At 46.1% G+C, this 15,534-nt stretch overlaps 1 long non-coding RNA gene across 1 annotated transcript; it reads left to right on the plus strand.

Annotated features, from left to right (window-relative positions):
* The first annotated feature begins 1,314 nt into the window (after positions 1-1,314).
* On the plus strand, positions 1,315-7,914 carry LOC146357231 (uncharacterized). Its single transcript, XR_014786624.1, has 3 exons — positions 1,315-1,434; positions 3,093-3,179; positions 5,915-7,914. It is a non-coding gene; the product is annotated as an uncharacterized LOC146357231 (long non-coding RNA).
* The last annotated feature ends 7,620 nt before the right edge of the window (positions 7,915-15,534 follow it).

Genomic DNA, 15,534 nt, shown 5'->3' on the forward strand with positions numbered 1-15,534 from the left:
TATATCATGCTTTTCACACCATGCCCTAAAATATTTTTTTCATGCCTGTATTTTTTCCTTAATGCTTAAAAACCTTAAAAGTACTTAATTTCCATTTCCTTGTTACTTTTTACATTCTTCTGGTTTTGTTATAAGTGCAATAGCAAGCCATGTAACTTCACAGTGCAAAATGTTCATAAATCAAGCATTTAATATATATATATATATATATATATATATATTCAGTAGTCTACTGTTCACTATCATGCTGATCCTACACTGAGTTAAGTACATTGACACAGCAGTCCTACGGGCCATGGTGTGGAGAACTCCCTTACCAGAAGGTGGAAGACAGGGAGGGGCAACACTGTCCTCCCTCCCTCTTCTGAGGAGATTGAAAGGAAGCCTCTCACAGTCCACCCAAGACATGCCTTCCAATTCACTCACTTTTATCTCTACCGATTTTGAGTGGCAAAGGCCTGGAGGTTGCCAGCAGGGCTGAGAGTGGGCAACTGAGATCAGATCTCCCCACTCCAGGATGGACCTCTCTCTCTGTCAGGGCTGGCCCAACCATGATGTGAGGTCATGTGCCTGCATCAGGCGGTGGAGTGGGAAGAGCGGTTAATTGCACCGCTTTCTCCACCCAAAAGGGCCCCCTGCTGCCGCCTCCTCTTCCCTCCCTCCTATTTGCTCACCAGCTGGCCAACCAGCTGGCAGGCCACTCCCACTTTCGGACCCAGCTGCGGGGCTCCTGCGAGAGTTGGATGAAATATTGCGAGAGGACCTTGGCCAACTCTTGCAGGAGCCTCGTGGCTGGGGCAGAAGGTGGGAGCAGCTGGCTGGCTGGTCAGTCAATAGGCAGGTAGGTGGGGAGGGAGGGAGGGAGGGTAGTATACAAACGGGGTGGAGCACGGGCACACCGGCGCCAGAGAGCATGCTCAGTTCCCCGTTTGGATACTACCTGGGGATGGGGAGCTGCCGCTGCCCGCCCCTGCCGCATCCCCTTCCTCCCTCCTATTTGCCACTTCCACCTTCTGCCCCAGCCGTGGGGTTCCTGTGAGAGCTGGCCGAAATATTGCGAGAGACAATAAACACATGCTAGAGCCAGTTTAAAAGAAGTTCTTATCAATTTACTTCATTAGTGCTTTTATACATATCATCAGAGGAGGCTATCTAACACTGCTTAACTACAAGCGTGCTCTAAAGCTGGGTGCATGAGTGGAAGTGAGTGAAGTCGTGAGATATGGTTACTTGCTTCCTTTCCAGAGAGACCACGTGGGGCTTGTTGCAGAGTCAAGAGGAGAAGGAGGCAGGAGGAAGAAGGAAGAGGAAGGTGAGGGAGCAGGAAATAGGAAGTGATCAAGCTACAGGACATTCTCTATTGCCCCCTAATGTCTGGAAACATGAGGAGTGCTCCTATTATACAAGTCTCACCTAACTGCATACGATAGGCCAGTAAGTAGTCTTTCACATGTTTGTGCTTTTTGAGCATTTACAGTTTTGATTTTTTTTTATCACGTCTATAATGAAGTCAGTATATATCAGGGGTGCGGGATCCTCATGTCGCTGGGCTGCCTCTTCATCTGACAACAGCCTCTCCGGCAAGGCTGTTCCTCTTCTGTGGCCCCTTCCTGCCTTCATCTTTTGCCAGTGCTGCTCAGCTGAGTGCAACAGGGAGAGACCATGGAGAGGGGAAGTTTACCATGACTTCCTCCCCTGGGCTGCTCAGCTGATTGGCAGAAACAGCTAAGCAGTGAGGAGAAGGGAGCTGTGGAGTCTCGTTACTTAAATGACAGGGCGATAGTTTTTATGCTGAAGATGTTAAAAAACAAAACAAAACTCTAGCTTCTGAAAGTATTGAAACCAGAAGCCGGAGTATTTTTTTAAAAAACAGCTTCAGCATAAAAACTATCCCTCTGTCATTTAAGCATATATGGGGCAATGTTACAGCCTCTATTCCTTTCTCATGATATTTCAACTCAAAAGAACATAAAAAGATCAGGCCAATGGCCCATCTAAGTTCAGCATTCTGTTCACACAGTGGCCAACCAGCTGTCGACTGGGACCCCACAAGCAGGATACAAGTGCAACAGCACCCTCCTGCCCATGTTCCCCAGCAACTGGTGTACATAGGCTTACTGCCTCTGATACTGGAGGTAGCACATAGCCATCAGTAGCCACTGATAGCCTTCTTGTCCAGGAATTAGTCTAACCCCCTTTTAAAGCCATCCAAATTGGTGACTACCACTATGTCTTGTGGTAGCAAATTCCATAGTTTAATTATGTGCTGTGTAAAGAAGCACTTCTTTTTATCTGTTCTGCATCTTCCACCAATCAGCTTGATGGGATGACCCCAGGTTCTAGTATTCTGAGAGAGGGAGAAAAATGTCTCCCTATCCACATTCTCCACACTATGCATAGTTTTGTAAGCCTCTATCATGTCTCCCTTTACCCTCCTTTTTTCCAGGCTAAACAATCCCAGTTGTTGTAACCTTCCCTCATAGGGGGATGCTCTAGCCCCTTGATCATTTTAGTTGCCATTTTCTGCACTTTTTCCAGTGCTACAATATCTTGTTTTAGGTGTGTTGACCAGTATTCTAAGTGTGGTCGCACCATACCTTTGTATAAGGGCAGTATGATATTGGCAGGTTTATTCTCAATTCCTTTTCTAATTATGCCTAACATGGAGTTTGCCTTTTTTACAGCAGCCGCACACTGGGTTGACATTTTCATCGAGCTGTCCACCACAACCCCAAGATCTCTTTCTTGGTTGGTCATTGGTAGCTCAGATCCCATCAGGTTATACTTGAAGTTGGGATTTCCCCCCCAATGTGCATCGCTTTACACTTGCTGGAATAAGCATTTATCTAGTCAATGTGGGATAATTGAAGTCACCCATTATTACAACACTTCCTCGTTTGGAGGTCTCCCTGATTTTGTTTTCCATCTCAAGATCACCCTGAGCATTTTGGTCTGGGGGATGATAGCGTGTTCCTTCCTGGCATTAAATTAGTTTTGGAGTCTGGCATTGTCACCCACAGCGCTTCTGTGGAAGAGTCTAACCCTTTTAGGTGTTCTAGTCTGCTTGACATTATGCCCTTTTTGACATACAGGGCAACACCTCCCCCAGTACTCCTGAGGATAGGATGTGAATCCAACAAAAACACAGTGTAATGTGGTACACAGAACTCTTTCGTCATGTAAGTACTTCCATCCATTTCAATTGTGGCACTTAATCTGTTCAGGCAATTCAACACCTTCACAGAGTGGAAACCTTTGGAACTCTATCACCAAGGAAGAGGCTGTGGCTTGAATAGGGTGGTCTTGTGTTTTAAAAGTCTCCTGTTCTGTTTTTGTGAAGAAAGGGATTTCTTCAGTGCTTCTATCTTAGTACTAAACTGATAAATGCAGGAGTGCAGGGAAGCTTCCATGTGAATGGGCCCTTAACTCTGTGACACCCAGATTAACTGAGATTAGTCTATGTGAGCAGCTTCATTCACAATTCATGTAGATCCATTGCTGTATTTGGTATACTGTGATTCAGGACACAGCCTTCTTATTCAGCACACAACAGATCACTGTTATAGCATGCATGCTCTTAGTGGTGGGAATATTGCAACCTCATCTGCAAGTTACAAGGGGGCAGCGTTGCAGTTATGCATGGGAGTTTTGGGCATAGCTAGCCATAAGATCTCTATAGCCTACAGTGTGATTTCCTGTGATTTGCTCCTCCCATTCCTCCCCCCGCCCGACTTCACCACTGCTGCGAGCCCATATGCTTGCTCTGGCTCACTCCTGCCAGTGTAATAGGGCACAGAATGGGCTGAACAAATTCTCTTGAAACTCTACACTGTGCTTGCATAGTATGTGCAAGAGTATTTGCTAATAAACTGTTTTTTAAAGAAGAGCATGGTCTTCTTTTTTTAGCCTTGTGTGCATGTGGGACTGGTAAACAATAATTTTGTTCTGCCTTTTGTTTTTTCTCTAGTCCAGACTCTGGTGTCAGGGTGGAAACTGAGCCCATAGAGCCCCAGAGCAGTTCTGATTCTGAGGAGGAACAGCTATCCGTGGGAGAGGAGCCAGCTCAGCCCTCACAGGCACAGCAGCTCGCAGAGATTCCTCCTGCTGGCATTCCTGAGTTAGATAGTGATCCTAGCAGTGAGAAAGTGCGGGAGGGGGGCTTGCTAGATGCTTGACACAGACGCAGGGAGTGATGAGCAATGGAGGGCATGGAAAGGAGGGGTAGCGCCCGTTTGGCGCGCAAGCAACGGCTGCCTCCCATGGACCCAAGGGAAAGAGGGAGGATCTCTCCCTAGCCCATAAGTTCTGGGTCTTCAACTGACTCTCTTTCAAATGGGGATCAACTGCCTATTCGAAGCTTAGGCCACTCTGCTGTTCCTTGCTTTAGTCGCTGGTGATTAGCATCTGAAAGAGTCATTAAGTTGTAAAAGCTTTGAAAAGAATCCTTTCGTCTGTGTCCTGAGTTGGCTATTGGAGTCTACTGAAAAAGGCCGCCAGGGAGCTCCTGACATCTGGATACCTTACTTTTTATTTAATTCAAAAGGAATTTGTGTTGACTAGTCTGGGGCTGAGATCAGTTCAAGGTTGGCCTTACCTCAGCCTTCCCCAGCCTGGTGCCCTCCAGATGTTTTGGACTTCAGCTCCCATCAGCCCAACCCAACATAGCTCATGGCCAGGAATTCTGGGAGTTGTAGTCCACAACATCTGGAGGGCAACAGGTTGGGGAAGGCTGCCCTAGACTTAGGCAGAGTGAGAGTCAAACTACACAAGATGTTAAATGCATAGCAGGGAGCTGACCCTCTTTCTTTCTTTCTTTCTTTCTTTCTTTCTTTCTTTCTTTCTTTCTTATCCAGATTGGGACCACCATGCATGGGCAGGGAAGGTTTAAACATTCCTCTCCCAGCCTGTTGTTTTTCAAAAGTTGGCAGCAATTGAGGTTTTTTTTTTCTTTTTCAAGCCCAGGTGTGTATGTGTGTCATTTCAGAAAACAAGTGGCTGCAGGGGTTAAACCTTCCCAACCTGTGTGCAATAGTCTCAATCTGGATTGGGGCCTTGCATGCTTACTTTAGATTAAGAAAGAAAGAGAGAGTCAGCTGCACACCATGTATTTGTCAGAGGTGTTTCTGAGTGCCGGGAGTGGGATAGCAGTTCAGATTCTGAAGGAGAACTGCCAGACATGGGGGAGGGGTTTTCCCAGGCTAGTCCAGATATGAGTAGGCCGGCTTCCCAGGTTACAAACGTCCAGCTGGCTGAGGATGAGGGTCCCTCTTCACCGCCCCCATGAGAGGCAGTGAACAGGAGGAGGTGAGGTCCGGGAAGTATGACCTAATAGATGCCAGACGCAGGTGCAAAGAGGGAGAAGGCAGGGGCAGAACTTAGACGGTCTACCCGGTTGGCCTGCGTGAAAAGCTGCGCTTAGAGGCTTCATGAGAAGAGAGGGACCTCCCCTCCTTAAGCTAGGCTAGTCATACCGCCTCCCTCTTCAAATGGTGACAACTCTCGTAACTTCCCTTTGAATCCCCTGAAGGCATTCCTTTGTAGACTGAGAGTCACTGAGAATTTGCATCTATATGACCCTGTGAAGTAATGGATTAAAAACTGTAGACTGAAGCCTCTCGTCTGTGTATGTTTGGGCTTAGAAGTAAAGTGTGGGCTACAGGAATCCTGACAGTATTAAATGTATTGTGTGGTTTGACCCTCAGATTTTAGGTGTGGTGAAAGGGTAGTAAATTATTAGTTATTCCATTTATTATTGCCTACAATTGTTGAAGTACATGAAGGTTTTTGTTTTTGTTTTAAATCAGATCCATGTGGTATTCCTTTGCTAAATCCATCTTACAGCCTGCAGATGGCACTATATCAAAGTCCTGAGTTTTGTAGTCTTTTAATTACTATACTTTGATTATGGCATTAGATCTGACGAGCAAGAGAGTAATGAGGAAGAGAGAAGAGAACACGCTCCAGCAAATTACCAATCCAGGTGAACAGCCTAAAGAGACAGCAATCTGCTCATTTACTAGGACTTTTTCGATGGTTCTCTTAACAATGTCTGCCATAATTTCAGTGGTTACATGACTCCAATATGGCAGCACTGCATGAGGTGTCAAAACTGGAAGAAAATAATGAGAAGGAACCACTTCTGTTTCTTCTTCAAAAGGAAGAAGCAGTAAGATAAATAGTGAGTTTACTGCTATATCCAGTGGTGGTTCATGGCCAATTTGACTGGTGGAGCCAAGGAGTCACCGGTGGGAGGGCCAATATTGTGCAGGGGAGCTTTTAAAGATATAAAAGTTGGCTGGCCAGCCATCCGACACAGAGTTGTTTTTTTTTTTAAGACATAGCATTGTGCCAATGCATTATAAGCCTGTTTATTATTTTTTACAGACTCACAAATTATTAGTGAGCCCATAATTTTTCCAGATTCACAAATGCATTATAAGCCAGGTTGTGATTTTTCCACACTCACAAATGAACTATAAGACCGTTTGTGATTTTTCCAGTCTCACAAAACAAAAGCCAGTTTATGATTTTTCCAGTCTCACAACACATTTTAAAGCCAGTTTGTGATTTTTCTAGTTTCAGAAAAGAATTATAACTTAGACTCACAAATAAATTACATACTCCTCCTCCCAGTCTCCTATTTAAACAAGTTTACATACCAGAAATGTACTGGTCTGGTCTGGCTTCTCAAAGCAATCAGAGAAATAGCAAGCAAGCAGGCACAATCTCTCTCTCTCTCTGCTTCTTTTCTAACAACTTGCCATGTGTTTGACCGGCTGGCTTGGCTTAGCCAGGGAGTCAGCCAGTAATGCGCCCCTGGTCGACCACCCCATTGCCCAGTAGACCTCCTCCCTTGAGGAAGGAAGGGGTCTTCTCTTATTGGCTAGCTCAGACTAACAGCCTGAGCCAATTTTTTAAAAAATTCCCCTTGATCTAGGGAAACTCTCCCCACTGGGCAGCTTTGAAATGCTTTTTCCTTGTGGGGAAAGGCTCTGTCCATGCATATCACCGCATGGCTGCCACAATGGGAAGCCAGCGGTTGTGCAGTGATTTTTTCCCCTTTAATACAGGCAGGCGGAGGCAGGCGGGGGCAGGCACACCCAGCCTCAACACTGGAAGCGCCCTTGGCTATTTCCAAGACATCTAAGAAACAGTATGCAGAGTTCTTCATCAGAAAATAAGTCATGGAGATAAAAAGGGCAGCATGTTGTACAACTCTAGGAAGGAGACTTGAGCCCAAGAGCGATGTGATGAGGATGATTATAAGAAGAACCCTGTTGAATCAGACCAAAAGCTTATCTAATCCAGCATTCCATTCCCACAGTGGCCAATCTGATCCCCAATGGGAAGCCCACAAGCAGGACGAGAGTGCAACAGCACCCTCTGCTCGTGTTCCAGTGCTGAGAAGCATGCTGCCTGTGATATTGGAGAATATACGGCCATCATGACTAGTAGCCATTAACAGTCTTATCCGCCATGAATTTGTCCAGTCCCCTTTTACAGCCCATTCAGATTCGTCACCATCACTGCATCTTGTTACATGCACCTGAATTCTCTGCGCAATGAGAAGTTTCGGGGGTGCAGCACTTACCTGGGCTTGCTCTCCTTTAGAATGAAGTCATGGGAGGCTTATGGCTTTTGCAATATTAGCATTTATTTACAAATGTACAGGCTGAGCATAAGTGGAATGGCACAGCTCTGGTCAACAGTCCTACAGATGAGTTCAGTTCTATCTCTGTTCCTTTTGCCTCTGTTTCTTCATAAACACACAGCTTGAAGAGGTATCCCTACCAAAAGGAGTTTCTAGCAATTTCCTTGTCATTCAAAAGAAGATGGTCTGGCAATTATTTTTTTATTTGTGACAGTTATATACCGCTAAATATAATAAAATCCCTAAGTGGTTTACATATAAGTAACTAGTCCCTATGGCAGCCTATTACTTTAGTTGACTTAACAATAGAATGTACCTGGCTAGATGATGCACCTGGACTAAGCCTGCTTGGCCAGCTTCAGGCCCATCCTTGCACTTAGAATCAAGAACCACCGACTTGGAAGGCACTTCCAAGAGATCATTCAGCTCAGCCCACAATCCCATGATAGCACCTTCGCTTCTTCACACTTTATAGTATTGAGTATTTCTTTATGGTGTTTCTAAAGGTTCCTTTGGAAATGCTGTTGTGTACGCGAAGATTCACATTGTGCGCCAGCACATGGGCTCTACATGTCATGGGGTACAGGAGCAAGCTTCAAGATCACACGTTTCAAATGTTTTATTTGAACAGCTACCTACTCATCTTCATGACCCCACTCCACCCACGCAATCTGTCTGCTGTGATAAATAAATTAAGCAGGGGTGCTGTGTGTTGGAAAATGAATTCTTAAGTTCCAAACAAACCATCAAAATATATTACGTAAGAATAGTTGTGGTGTTATTTATTTTCAATATTTCTTGGCCACCTTTCAGGGCAGGAGCTATGTCGGTTCCAATGTTAAACAACGGGACCAAAACTTACTGAAGTGGATCAACTGTGTTGGTAGGGCAGTGAGCTTTTGAGATGAGCAAAATACTGCTGTTTCAAGAATTCCTTTCAGCTTGAAAGTTTGTTTCCCCACACCAGCAGTCCAACTGAGGATATTATCTAAATTATTTTGAATTCTTTCAACCTACAGACATTCTCCCCATGTCTGTGATTATTAGATGTGCTTCTTTTAAAACGTGAAAGTCGTGAGTCCAAACATTTTTAAGAGGTTACCGATTCTGCAATAGACTTGTGGATATAAAACACTGATTGAAATTATCACAGTCATAAAATTTCTAAATCTGTGGATATAAGCCTTTCCTCATAAGGGTGATTAGGCACAAGTAAGGTTGCCTGTTTTTTAAAAAAGTATTATTATTCAATGCCTTCCTATTATAGATCTCATCTGTGAGGGTAATTGCCTCCTATAATTGTGGAAAGAGATGTGCAAATAGGCCTAGTGTCCTTTCCCACCTCAGATTCCATTGTTTGTCCTCCCTTTTGGGGTAAACTACAGAATATTTACAAATGGCCTCCAGCTTCCTGAGGTATGAATAACCACCAGGCCATTTATTCTCACTTAATAACAGAAATGAATTAATGACAAATCTACAGAGTTGAAGCCCTCCTGCCTTTATGTCAGCTTATCAGTGTCAGGCAGCCTGCCTATCTACACACATACTGGGCCATTAGAGGAAATTGCTGACTGACCTCTGGCTGCTTTTTGATTGTTTGGAGTAATTAGTAAACGAAGAGCTGTTTTTCTTCCTCTACCAAAAAAACAAACAACCCCCCCACGCCCTTTTGCAGAGTTATTAATAGAATCCTGGTATCCAGGCTATGATAACCTGCCTTTAATGCTACTTCTCTTAGTTCATTCTACAATAAGTTGGAAAGCAGCTATTAATAGCAGCATGTCCAAGATTGATGCAATTGTTACTGGGCAGCTCTGTCATCATTCTCTCCCCTTACCTCTCAAGCAGAGACCTTTTGCTTCTGCTGAAGCACAGTATCTTGAAATTATAAATAGGAAAAATCAAAGGTTCCAGAATCCAGAGCACCTTTGGTTCCCAGGCAGACTGCTACGTAGAAATAAAAAGGGTAAATTACCTTTTGGGAGTGTTTCTTTTTCGTTTGATAAATACATTAATAACAGTCTACAGCAGAAGATTTCAGAGGACATTGTAAAATATATAAGGAATTAGGCTGCTAGGCATATACTGAAATAAAATATTTTGGGGGGTGGCTCCACAGTCGATTTGCTGTGAACTGGCTTCATTTGGAGGTCGTTCGGGGCATATAACGACATGGCCATCCAGCAGCCACCCAGGAGCTTTTTGCGGAAAAACTGAGATGTGCCTTTCACTGTGATCCCGGTCAAGGAGTGTTTCCCATTGCTGTGTTTCCCATCGCTGTGTTTCCCAGCACAAACCTATTTGTGTCTACTCAGAAGTAACTTCCCACTGTGATCAATGAGGCTTGTTCCATAAAAGCGCACTCCCGAAGTTGCTGAGATTCCCATCAATAGAAATATCGTATGTAGGAGCCTTAAAGCACTAAATAATTCCCCTAAAGGCTGTGAAGTGTGATCTCAAAGCTGCATTTCTTTGACGTTGGGTTCATTGCTTTTAGGACATAACTAATCCGCAGCTTCGATCCTTCACAGCATCACACAGCTGGAGCATCGGGGGAAGGAGAAATGGGGCAGACAGGGCTGGCTGGAGCCAGGGCAAATCAAGTATCCACAGGTTAAAGGATGACTGGAGTAACCCTCCTAAAGGCTGCAAAGTGTGATTTCGAAGCTGCGTTTCTTTGATGTTTGTTCATTGTTTTTAAGTAACTAATCTGCAGCTTTGATCCTTTGACACAGTGGGAGCTTAATGGGGAAGAAGAAGGGGGGGAGAGCCTGGATGGGGGCGGGGGGAGGCTCTCTCATTGGTTGAGTTTCAGGGAGAAGGAGGAGAAAGCGGGGTAGAGCCTGTATGGGGGGGGCAGGGGGAGAGCCTCTCTCATTGGTTGAGCAGCCCCTGCCAGTCTGATGACATTCAGTTCCAATCCCCTCACCCTACCTGGATGTATGTGCCTGTGAAGCGACTTATAAAGGTGTGGAGCACTTGTTTGCAGAGTCCTGCATGGACCAAAACCGATTCCTTGAAAAACCTGGGTAAGCTACCATTCGCTTCTGATTCTGTTGTCCTGGAGATTCCCCCTTGGTCTTGGCTGCAGCCTTCTTAATCAGTAGCGTAGTGGCAAATTCAGAAGTGCAGGGTCCCTTCGTGACAGTCACAGCCACGCCCCTTCTAAGATTGTACAACCTTGTAAGACATACAGCCTTCAACTGGGATCCAAAAACAGTGCAGCTGAGAGTAAGGCAGGGGTATTTCAGTTGGAAGTCTGAGAAAAAATTCAAGAGTGTTAAAATCTTTTTCACTCACTCAAACGCAAACATTTTAGGTTTTCAAAATATGATACTCTATGAAAGCTTCATCCTCTCAACTCAGCCCTCATGGACAGATCCCTTCTCATTTAAACAGCCCCCTTGCACACTCCCTTAGCGCCCCAACGTTACCCATTAGCCCTCCCTAAGCTCCTTCATTATATCTCCCCCTCCCACAGAAACGTCCACACACCCAGCTGGATTGAACTACACACACACACACACACACACACACACAAAGAGAGAGAGAGAGAGAGTGGTGTAGTGGTAAATTTGGAAATGCAGGAGCTCATTGTGACATTCTCCAAGGGCAGTCCAAAAATTTCAGGCAGCTATGTCGATCCATATCAACAGACCAGTTCTAGGAGTTTTCATCTCCACCAGCAGCAAGTCTTTGGTAAAGCAAGACCTATTTGCTTTACCGAAGATGAAAACTCCTAGAACTGGTCTGTTGATTTGGATCGACATAGCTGCCTGAAATTTTTGGACTTGAAATTTTTAAGACCTAATTGCCCATTTGGCACCAAGTCATCCCAAATACTTTGCATTCCAACATGGAATAATATATTGCTGCTTGGAAAATTCATTCCCTTCCACAGTGAGGATCGCAGCTAAGCTCAGAGGGAACAGGGAATTCTGAGGGGGGTGGCAGATGACATCAGAGTTCCTGCTAATGAAAAAGTGCTGCGGCTGTGTCCCTGCGAGCCCTGCCTCCACTACACCACTGTTCTTAACAGGAAGATTCACACAGCAATCACATTGCTATGGGTTGAAATTGTCCTATGGATGCAAAAGCATGCATGAAATTGAAGAGTGATTGCTATGTCAATTATCTTAATCCAAATGTTTAATGTGGTGGTAGGGTTGCCAACTGACCAGGAAAAAACAAAACAAAAACAAACAAACAGGTCTGCTGCTATGCGTTTAATACTAGCTTGATCTGCCTTTTATCCAGAAATCTTTGGGTGAAACATCATGGCATAGAGATCATCCTCTAAATTGCTACTGAGCAAGGTACTGTAAAACATAAATGAGAATGGGACATTAAAAAGTTAGCAACACTGCATGGAGAAACAATTACTGAAACTCATAACAGGCTTAAAAATGTGTTACGTTCATTATCTGCCCTCTTCCAGGAAGCTCAGTACAGCATGTGCGTGGTTTCCAAGTAATTATCATGTATCTTATAATCTTACCCTAATCTTACCTAGCCTCCTGATTCCTCCTTGCTCATGATGCCCCCACCCCAGTTTTTATTTTTAATTATTTTTCATCAGTTATTTTCCCCAGCTGGGCTCTGAACCAGAAATAAACCCACACAGGGGGAAAACGAGGCCTGGGGGCCTGCCCTATAAGTGCTCATGGCCTCCACATTTCACATATCTATCTTAGCAAATGTGGATTTGGGAACATGCATTTGCTTGGCATAACACTGATTCTCAGACTATTAGCCAGCCACTATACTACTCCGTCTCGCTTTAATCATCTAGCTAGTGACCATCACCGATGCAATGAATATGAACTAGAGCACGCTCCGGGAGAGAGCGCAGGACAGGAAGTCCATGGGGTCATGAAGAGTCGGACACGACTGAACAGCTGAACAACTGAACAACAACAGTGGCCAGGCTCAAAACTGCTTAGCTTCAAATATGACTATATGAGACACCTTTAGGCTATTTTCAGGATGCCTCAGATGGTGTTCAGACTCTGGGTTGTACCCTGTTCTCCCCCCCCCCCCACCCACAGATATGTTTTGAAACCCAGGTTGCAGTGGTGGAGGGGAGTGCTTTTCACCATCTCCAACTGGTGAGAATTCTGCAGCTCTCCCTTCTCTCTGATGCAACCATCCACATCTTAATAATTTTGAAAGTGGGCTACTGTATATGTACTTTAAGTGGGACTGCTCTCGACGACTGTTCAGAAGTTTCAGCTGTTGCAGAAAATGGTAGACTGTATCCTGAGAGGTGCAAGTCATACCCCCTCTACTCAGCACTGGTTAGGCCTCATCTGGAGTACTGTGTCCAATTCTGTGCACCGCACTTTAAGAAGGATGCAGACAAGCTGGAGAGGGTTCAGAGAAGGGCAACAAAGATGATCAGAGGACTGGAAACAGCCCTGTGAGGAAAGACTGAAAGAACTGGGCATGTTTAGCCTTGAGAAGAGAAGACTGGGGGGAGATATGATAGTGCTCTTCAAGTACTTGAAAGGTTGTCACAGAGAGGAAGGCCAGGATCTCTTGATCATCCCAGAATGCAGGACATGGAATAATGGGCTCAAGTTACAGGAAGCCAGATTCCGGCTGAACATCAGGAGAAGTTTCCTGACTGCTAGAGCAATACGACAATGGAACCAATTCCCTAGGGAGGTGGGGGGCTCTCCCACACCGGAGGCATTCAAGACGAGGCCGGACAGCCATCTGTCAGGGATGCTCTGACTTGGATTCTGGCATTGAGCAGGGGGTTGGACTCGATGGTCTTCCAACCCTACTATTCTATGCTTCTACCTTTGCTTTAGCATCTGCAGTGACATCCTATCATTTTAATTTTATTTATTGTTTAAAAATTCTATCCTGCCTTTCAATCTGAAGGTTTCCTAGGCAGTTATTTGGTGTGTACAAATCAAGGTAACAGTCAGACCAGCATGTGGCATTCTCGGGCAGCTGCTATACCCTGGCAGGGCCAATTGCAGTGATCTTTGCCTGCTCTTGCTCCCCTCACTGGGTAGATTGAGAGCTTTTCTACACAAGGAATTTATCGTGCACTCGTCATTCCTTACAGTTGTTCATGGGTTCTTTAGATGAAATTGTGACCCTCTGGCTTTGCGTCTGTTTTTTAAGAGCACTTGGGGGGGGGGGGTTAGAACATGGAAAATCGAGTATTATTCGTGAAGGCGAAAGAAACCATATTTTTCCTAATTGTGTAATTGCACTATTCTGCTACAGTGCAGTGTGCCACCAAGAGGTAATGTAGTAGAAAAGCAGGGAAGGAAAAGTTCTTTGGGAAGGAGCCTGGGGAAGGAGGACCAGCCAGCAGCTGCACCAGGTGGATCCTGAGCCTGAGCCTGCTTCTGCCCCCGCCCACAGGTACTTAAGGCGGGGCTGCCAGAGGCTGCTCGGGAAGGAGCCTGGGGAAGGAGGACCAGCCAGCAGCTGCACCTGGTGGATCCTCAGCCTGAGCCTGCTTCTGCCCCCGCCCACAGGTACTTAAGGCGGGGCTGCCAGAGGCTGCTTGGGAAGGAGCACTTAGCGTCGCACTTGGAGTTGCGTAGGACCTGAAGATCTACCCACCTGCCTCTCCAGAGACACCAGCAGCCACAATACCAGCAGCAAATAGCAGCAGCAGCAGAGGGCAGCAGCTTTAAAGACAAGGGGAAGGGGCAAACGTGGACTATCTGCTCCTTCTTAGCTGCTGTTCTCTTTTATCTCTTTTATATTCTTTTAAACTGTTGTGTATTTTATATCTTAATATTTTAATATGTGCCTGGGAGGACTATTGGGCAACTCAGGGGGTCGGGGAGGTGGCACCATAACTGTGGTCACGGGCAGGGGGAGGTATGGCGTTGGGGGATTAACAGGCCAGCTGGAGAAGAGGGGCTAGACACCTTACAGCTGTCCCCTCTTCTGGTTCTTCCCCCAACCTGATGGTTCCTGGCAGCCTTACCAGTCTGCCCTCGGGTCTGATGGTGCTGCTGCTGAATGCCAGGTCGGCCCAAAATAAGACCTCCCTCATCCATGATTTGATTGTGGATGAGGGGGCTGACCTGGCATGTATTACTGAGACCTGGGTGGGGGAACTGGGAGGGGTCACTCTCTCCCAGCTGTGCCACCAACACCGACTTGAGGGTCGGGGAGGGGGGTTGCCGTGGTCTATAGGAAGTCAATCTCCCTCTCCAGGCTTCCTGCTCATTCGAGTGCAGATCTTGAGTGTTTGTACCTTGTATTGGGTACCCGGGACAGATTAGGGATTCTGTTGGTGTACCGCCCACCCCGCTGCCCATCAGACTCCCTGCTTGAGCTGACGGAGGTGGTCTCGGACTTGGTGTTGAGGACCCCCAGGATGATGGTCCTGGGGGATCTCAACTTCCATGCCGAGGCCGCTGTATCCGGGGCGGCTCAGGACTTCATGGCTGCCATGACGACCATGGGGCTGTCCCAACATGTCATCGGCCCAACGCATATAAAAGGACACATGCTTGATCTGGTTTTCTCGACTGGGCAGGTGGATGGTGATCTGAAAGTGGAGGAATTAACATCTGTCCCTTTGTCATGGTTAGATTACTTCCTGCTGAGGTTTAGACTTCTGGCGGCCTTTCCCCTCTGCAAGGGTGGGGGACCTATTAAAATGGTCCGCCCCCGGAGATTAATGGATTCCGATGGATTCCAGAGGGCTCTGGGGGATTTTCCTGCTGGTATGGCTGGTGCTCCTGTCGAAGCCCAGGTCGCTCTGTGGAATGCAGAGATGACTCGGGCGGTTGACACGATTGCGCCCAAGCGCCCTCTCCCTCTGAGCAGAGCCCGGCCAGCTCCTTGGTATACACCTGAGCTGAGGGCAATGAAGCAAGAGGGGAGACGGCTAGAAC

This window comes from Heloderma suspectum, chromosome 1 (genome assembly GCF_057233095.1).
Source record: "Heloderma suspectum isolate Gila_16-S chromosome 1, 16-S_ref, whole genome shotgun sequence".
NCBI lineage: Eukaryota > Metazoa > Chordata > Lepidosauria > Squamata > Helodermatidae > Heloderma > Heloderma suspectum.